The sequence below is a fragment of the Rhinatrema bivittatum genome, chromosome 17 (assembly GCF_901001135.1).
Source record: "Rhinatrema bivittatum chromosome 17, aRhiBiv1.1, whole genome shotgun sequence".
Lineage (NCBI taxonomy): Eukaryota > Metazoa > Chordata > Amphibia > Gymnophiona > Rhinatrematidae > Rhinatrema > Rhinatrema bivittatum.
Window position 1 is genome coordinate 14,249,205 of NC_042631.1, and position 8,342 is coordinate 14,257,546.

An 8,342-nucleotide genomic window follows, 5' to 3' on the forward strand; every position below is an offset into this window, starting at 1 on the left:
AATCAAATAAGAGAATATAGCAAATAAAACTTCATACGATATAAACATTAAAGCAACAATAAATGGTAAAAAATCAAACAAGTAAACAAAAAAAAAAACATTTCAACCGCTTAACATGTTTTGTTTTGTTTTTTTTTAATTATAAGTGGTACATAAAAGCATTTAAATAAATACAAAATAAAACATTAGAATCAAGAAACTATCAAAGCAATACCGTCATAATGGCCCAGTATGTTGTTAACAGAATGGCAGCTAAAAAAAAAGCGTGTTTTAATTTTCCTCAAGAAACGATATTGAGTCTTGAGGCAGGATTGGAGCAAGGAAGCTAAGCCCTCTTCTCCTGGTAGAAGCAAGTTGATCCATGGTGGTGATTGGTATGCGTAGCAATGCCTGCTGAAAAATATTTGGGAGTTTTCTACTTCTGAAAACTATTAATAAGATCTTAAATTGAATTTGGCTTCCAATAGGTGGCCAATGTTTGTGATTATGAGAGCACCATTCACAGGAGGGCTTCTCTCAAACGCTGCAAAGTTTCTGAGATTTTGCCCTGGACTCTGCTCAACGAGCAGACGGTGCCCTCGTATTCCTCATCATCCCCTTTCCACAGGCCTCGCGTTTGACAGCTTCAAACAGGTTGTGTACGTTTAAGCTCTCCTCTGACACCCCCCCCCCCCCCCGGCATAGATTTCTAAGTTTAAGATCATTAAAGCAATTCAAGTTCCCTAATACCGTTGCCCACCCAGCTTTGACTGTGCGTGTTTAGTGCCTCTGCCTGCCACATCCTTCCCTCAGAGCAATAGAGCAGTTCTTGCCTCATTTCAGGGAGTGTGCTATGAAAATCTGTCATTGTGCCACTTTGGCAAATGTAAACACGTCTGATGACCGATATCTTGCGCTGGAAACATGCCGGAAAGATAATTTACAGCCTGATTTTTCAAAGGCCTACGTGTGCGTATACCTGGAGAAGGTGAACAAAAAAGGGGCGGACAGAGGACGGGGGTATGAGCGGGCCGGCACAGCACCTTTAAGCACCGTCCCGCCGAAGCGGGCGCCGGGATCAGACTGGCGCGCGCAACCTGATGCTGCACGGCAGAGCGGGTAAAGTATTAAAGCAAACACAAGATAGAGGGGCTTTGGGGGTCAGGGCAGATAGAGGAAAAGGGAGGCAGGTTAGCTAGGGGGTTTACGAAGTTCCCTCCCAGTCCGCTTCCTTATTGGCGCGGGCTGGGAGGGAACTGGGGACAGGCCCTATGGCTTCTCCGCGCGCTTCATATAAAATGTACCCCCCTTACACGCACGAGTCTGCACTCACACGCACACGCCGATATAAAATCGGGCACGCGTGTGCGCGCAGGTAGAAGATTTTCTAACATGCGCGCATTGGCGCACGCATGTTATAAAACTGGCGCATCCATGCCCATGGACGCCTGCGCGCTTGTTTTAAAATTTACCTTCAACTTACTACAGAAGTATGATCATTTTGAATTTGCAGTTTCAGCCTCCACTACCTATTTGCAAAACTTCGTGCGATGATACTCTGTGATCAAATAACTCTGCGGCAGCTCCAGCCGAGGTTTTACTGAGCCTTTCCTCTCCGCAGAGCAGCCCTCCTGCCCAACTGCTGTACAAATTCCTCCCATTTGAAGCTGTGGAGGGGAGAACACAGCCGCTGGCCCTGCTGCCCGGAGTCTGCTGCATGCGAGCTGTGAACACGGAGGGACCTGGTGAGACATGGACAGGAGGAGAAAAGAAAACAGAAAGAAAATTCAAAAGGAAAGGGAAACCCCAGCAGCTCAGCAGCCAGCTCTTCACTTGTGTTTCAAACACGCCACATGGGATTGTAGACTTTGCCTCTTCTCCTAGGCTGGTGCACAAAAAAAAAAAAAAAAATCAACTTTATGAATGCAATACTTCACAGCAAAAGCATAAATTTAATATTCTGCTTGTGATTGTTTTTTTACAGAGATATATTTAGAAATATATATGCCTCAAATACCGCATCACTGCCTTTAAGCTTCATTAACAAATATTTTCAAATGTCTTTTTTTTGGGGAGGTGTCAACAGATATAAAAAAAAGAGCTTTATTGTGTATTCTCTTCATCTTACAGGACACACTTCTACTTCACAGGTTAAAGATTTTTGGGTGGATTTTTAAAGACACGTGCGCGCATGCATGTTATTATATTCTTGGGCAGCGCGCTCATGCGTGCCGGATTTTGTAATCCGTGCGGGCGGCGCATGCAAGGGAGAGGAAGATTTAGGCAATTCCCAAGTAGCGACGCATCCCGGCCTTCCCCAGTTCCCTGCCCCCCTATCTAACCTTCCCCTTCCCCTCTCCTCCACACCCTCTAAACCTACCCTACCTTATTTTTTTCATTGTTCAAGTTGCTGCTCCTCCAGAACAGTAGTAACTCGCGCACACTGGCAAACTGCTGGGGTGTGCTTCCCAGGCACAGCGGCAAATGGCCACGTGCATGGCTGGGCCCCTTTGAAGATGCACGCGGTGCGTGCAAAGCCCAGCCACGCACGTAACCCCCATTTTTTTTATGTGCACAGGGGAATAAAAATTTGGCTGTTAATGAGGGGGACCCTCATTTATAAAATACAAATTAAAGTTCAGCAGAATAAAATCTACATCCATCTTTACAATGCCCCATTCGAGTAGCAAGAAAATATATTATACTGTGCATGTACAGACCATGAACGTATGAAAAGTGCAGCCACGCCCCTTATTCGGAAGAGCGTTGCTGAAACAGATGAGCTATGGAGGACGGAGCAGCAACCACAGCCATCGTAAACCTCTGAATGGGGATAAAGCCAACAAAAAAAAATTAAAAACAATTAAAAAAAAAAAATGCTTACTGTCCTTATGTTGCTCGCAATGTTCACTTTCTCATGCAGCCAAAAAGATATTTCAAGTTGAAACCAACATAACAATGGCAAGGACCCATCTAGCCTGCTGCATGAGGTTGGTTCTGTCATGCAAAAATTTGCTACAGTGCCTAACTCTGTGCAGACCTCGGGGTTTTGTAGACGAGAGGGCCTCTTCTGCATATATAAGTGCATGATGTTCATACTAGAGATGTGTATTTGGGAGAAACGAAATAGATAATGACATTTCCTGCTTTGTTTCATTTCATTCTCAATAAGAAACACTTGAACATCTGTATCACTGGAATAAAGACATTCTTTTGTGGACAGTGGACTTTATCCTTTCACGCATTCCCTTTCGCTGTGCTTAATAGATTATGCGGCACGTAGAGTGAGTACATCGGCCTTGCGGGCAGTCCCACCGGTCAGCATGAAAGAGAAGAATGTCCAAGCCAGGTTTTCCTTTCATTTTGCCAGCACAAGATGACCACCAAGCACTCTTAACAGGGAAACCTTCGGCCGCTTTGGAGAGTCATTGGGTGTCAGAAGCTGCTGTATTCCTTTTGATCATGCATAAGAAATCTCACTTCATGCTGACCGGAGGAGATAAAAATTCATCTCATGATGCTCTCACGCAACCCTAATGAGATGACGTCTCTTATTCTGTAAGAGGCGTAGACTGCTCTGTGCTCCCTGCAAGAGATTACATCAGTCCTCTGAGTACACTGGAAGACATTCTCTCTTTTTTTTTTTCTGCGCTTATTTGAAGAAACACATTATAGCTTTCATTTTGGCGTAATGGATGGATCAGAAGGCTCTCGGGGAAGGTTACAGTGCTGAGAGACTTTGTCATCTTCAGAAAGCTACTTCTGTTTCCCTCTTGAGGTTTACAGATCTTGATAGAACATATAATACAACTGTAAATCCCTCGTGCCTGCTCGCCCCCTCCACCGCCATTTATAATTTAGAGAGCGGCACTCATGACAGCTAAGCAGTCAGATTAGTAAAACCACTTCCAGCAATCTAATACATGCAATATTTAATCCAATGAGGAAGGCAGTAAAATAGAGCAGTATTAAGTGTGATTATAGAAAAAAAGTTTAAGGACAATTTTCCAAAGCCATTTATTGAGTAAATGGACTGAAAATTTCCTTCCGTCATCCAGTTAAAAGGAGGTGTGGTATGCCATGACATGTGGACTTTTAGCCTGATTTGGGGTTTGTTCCTGTGGTCATGCTTTAGGCAGAACTGGAAAATGATGCACGTACATTGAATTTTCAGATCTGCATGTGTTACCTTCCATAAAATGTCTACCTGCACAAAAAGCAGTGCAAAATTAAGTTATTATTAAGTTATTATTAAGTTATTAAGTTATTATTAAGTTATTAAGTTATTAAGTAATTATCCCTTTACAAATCTTTACGCCCCACCGTTCCTTTTTTCTCTCTCCCAGTTATCTTACCCCTGTTTTTTGTAACTGCCTCCCCTTGCACAAGTTTAGTTCTACTGTTCTATGCACCCCTTGTTTCTATGTAAACCAGCATGATGTGACCTGTTCATGAATGCCGGTATATAAAAAAAACCTAAATAAATAAATAAAATAAATAAAAAGGCCCTCAATTCTTTGTATCCATGGCAATTGCAAGGAGAAAGTATACGCACACCTTCCCTTTGAAAATTAGATAAAGGTCCATGGGTACAAAGCACCAGAGGATTTTGCACTTAGGCAGACAAATTGAAAATTGCTTCCAATGATCATGGAAAGCACTAGAACACAAGAACATAAGAGCCACCATACTGGTTCAGGCCATCAAACCCAGGAGCCTGCTCCCAACAGTGGCCAATCCAAGTCACAGGTATCTGGCGGGATCCAGCGACAAGTAGTGGCCTTCTCCAAGTCTACCTAGTCAATAATAGTGTATGGACTTCTCCTCCAGGAACTCGTCCAAACACTTTCTAACTCAAGATATGCTAGTTCTCTTGACCAACACCAAATTCCACAGCTTCATTGTATATTGAGAGGCCGATATTCAGCACCACTTAGCCAGATAAGTAGGGACTTATCCAGTTAAATGGTGGCACCCATTCAGCCACCACTACTTAGCCGGATAACTACTATTATTAAGACCTGAGGACATGCGCTCAGTGCTACAAGTACCGATCTTTCCTCATACTGATTATTGCAATTCTCTTTTTGGGGGTTTATCTGCTAATGCTCTGCAGGCACTTCAGCTTGTACAAAATGTAAGGCCTAGATTTGAACACATTTCCCCAGTTGTGGCTGCCCTTCATTGGCTGCCAATAACATGGTGAATTAAATTTAAAGTTTTAATCTTGCTGCATAAGATTCCCAGGTGTAATGCTGTGTTAAGAATTTATAGACCATCTTGTTCCCTCCGCTCAGCTAATAAAGGTTTGTTGGAAATAACATCACCAAAGCTTGCTTATTTCACTGAGGCTAGGGATCAGGCTTTCTCTGTGGCAGGCTCATCCCTATTGAATTCTCTTCCCAAATATTTCCAGCTTCCACTGACTTGAAACAAAAGAAGAACCAAAGACGCTTCTCTTCCGTGAAGCCTTCACTTAGCTCACTATGTTGGTTTCACTGCTAATTTGATTGATCTCTCTGTTTTTTTTTTTGTTTTTATGTTTTGTGTGTTTGCGCACTACTTTTATGAATGTTTTATGTTGAAACTTCAATGCATGGCTCAAGAACTGGTGTAAAGAAGAAGGAATTTGATATATTGGAGGCTGGGGCCGTTTATGGAACAGTAAAAGGTTATACGATAAAGATGGCCTACAACTGTGGCAAGAAAAATGATTCTGAGAAAGAAAATCAGATCATATGTCATTAGACATTTAAACTAGAGGATGGGGATGACAGAAGCCAATGACATAATAAAAATACAAGATGTGGGAGGAGAAATTAACAAGATAAATCAGCTCTACTTTTGTACAAAAGAAAAGATACCCAGTAGATGCATTAAGCCAAAGGATAAAAGCTGGAAAGTTATAAGTACAAACGCTCATAGTCTGGGCAATAAAGTTCAGATCTGCAGGCCCTAATGGTGAATATTGCTAAAATTACAGAGACCCGGTTCATTGTGAGTCTCATGAACGAGAATGACTTTCCCAGGAAGGCTAGAGATGATAGAAAAAGGAGAGGAGTTGCTCTTTATATCAAAAACAGTATCCAAGCAACTGAAATGCATGGGGAAAGGAGAAAGTGCTGTGGGCTGTCTTAAAAAAAAGATGATGGCACTTCCGTTTACATGGGTGTGGTCTACAGAAAGGGCCCTGGAACAGAGCTCTAACTTATGCAAATTTATTTCATGCAAAGCCATGGCGGACTTTCTCAAAACTCTACTGGCTGTGGGGATCCCAGGACAGATTTGGGAACCCCCTACCTTAGAATTCCGTCTGAAGGCCATTACCCGTGGACTTGCTTTGGAAGAAATGGAACCAGTAACACGGGAACTAGGCAACCGAAAAACTGTCTCCGACTGCTGCCAACATGCCAAGGCAGACGCTTCCTGCACGCCCCCCCACTCCTTAGATTCAGGATGCAGGCCCACATCCGCCTCCCCCGATACTTTAGGGAGGGATTGAGCGCCTCCTGCTGAGGAGCCATTTCTGACATTTTATCACGGGCTACGCTGCACTAGAGGAGGCAGCTGGTCACCTGCCAGGGATCCCGCCGGGCTTCCGCCAAGTTTTCCTGTGGATTTGATCTGTGCAGATATAATTTCTTTAATTGTTCTATTGCTTATTGAGTTGTGCATCGTGAAACATTTACACTATCTTGTTCTTAAGTGATTAAGCACTTTCCCCCCCTTATTTTCTAATAAAACCATTTTCAATATTAGTGGTATTTATCGTATTGGTAATTCTGGATACCGGGAAAGAAAGGGTTAAGTCATTTTTAAAACGCCTCTCAATCAAAAAAAAAAAAAAAAGTTTGGAGCACTTCTGAAGTTTACTTACAGCATTGGGTCTGCAGTGCAATGCAGCAGTTCCTTACAGTGTTTCTTGGAGGATAAATAGACATTGAATTACATTTTACCTCTGCGCTGCGATGAAGACACAGAGTGGTTCAAACCCTGAAGTGTTCATTACTGGCAAATGGAAGAAAATAGATTTTTAATCCACTGAGCTGGTTTGCACCTGCTTTCTGGCATCAATAGTGCTTTTCTCTTTTGAAATTCTTAATCGTTTGATATAAATCAAAAGGTGCGCAGGAGTAGCTGCTACCCCCTTGTGCAAGTCACTTCAGCCTCCACTAGCCTGGGAAGGGCTGCGTTTACCAAGCACTTTTCCCACAGCACAGAAACCCTTGGATTGAGGGCCCTCTGTGGGAACAGAGACCTACTGCGGTATCTGAATATAACTTGCCTTCAGCTACCGATGAAAAGGTGTGAGCTAAATGGCTAAATCTTTCTCCTAGGATTTTTTTGCTGGCGTGTAAAGATTATGGAGAAATGCCTTTGCTCAATTACTCAGCAAATCAAAGTGAAGGCATGTAAAAATTAAAAAAAAAACAAACCCCCAATTCAAGCTTCCACCTCTGGGAAATATAGATAGGATGCATGCATGCAGACACGACTGTGTGTGTGTGTGTTTTCTAATTAAGCACTCTGCGGGCCAGAAGCAAAATCCTGCTGCTGCAGATGAATGGAGATCCCTGGGACCGGGCTGCTTTCCGCGCTGGCCACGTGGCCTGCAGGCCCAAGCGGAATGGCTCTCGGCGCCATCAGACTCACCTCGTTATGCAGCGGAATCTGAACACGCTCAGTATAGCTCTTGAAGCAGATGGAAATCCCGGTAATGTCTTGGGCTCCACGTGCCGCTCGAACAACATGCTAATCCTGAATTTCTTCCACGTGTACAAGAAAAAAAAAAAAAGAGAGAGAGAGAAAAACCTGTTTCTTTAGAGAGAAGTACATCGGTAAGCTGATCAGTGCAGCGGGCTGTGTCACCATGCCCAATTCTTTTATTTTTCACTGCGATGGAATTTAAAATGAGATTCCTGCATGGCAACATGCGCGTTCCACCTACCTCGAAACATTTGCTGATTTTTCTGAACAAACGATAAATCTCCCCAGCCCCTGATGACTAATCCGTTCTTGAAACCTCATCCTTCATCGTGAGCTCATCTGTGGAATGCAATGCATGCTTTGCTAATTTTAGAATATATTTCTTTTACATTTTTTTTTTTTTTAAGCATCAATGCTGCCTACTCACTGTAAAAAAAGAAAAATCATTTGGCATCAAATCAGACCATGAAAAGAACAATGACAAATGCAAGCATTTCCCCACAATGCAGGGGCGTAGCCAGAACTGAAATTTCTTTTGGTGGGGGGCCAAGGTTAACATGAGTGGGCACTGTGACTAGCACCCCCCTCCCCCCAGTCCTTCAGCCCTATTCTACGAGGGTATTCACGGCAGTGGCTACAAAACCCTTTTAGTGACT

At 43.2% G+C, this 8,342-nt stretch overlaps 1 long non-coding RNA gene across 1 annotated transcript; it reads right to left on the reverse strand.

The window, feature by feature from the left end:
* Nucleotides 1-1,544: 1,544 nt before the first annotated feature.
* Nucleotides 1,545-8,027, reverse strand: LOC115079384. Its single transcript, XR_003853274.1, has 3 exons — nucleotides 7,928-8,027; nucleotides 7,633-7,745; nucleotides 1,545-1,864 (listed from the first exon to the last, which is right to left on the reverse strand). It is a non-coding gene; the product is annotated as an uncharacterized LOC115079384 (long non-coding RNA).
* Nucleotides 8,028-8,342: the final 315 nt, after the last annotated feature.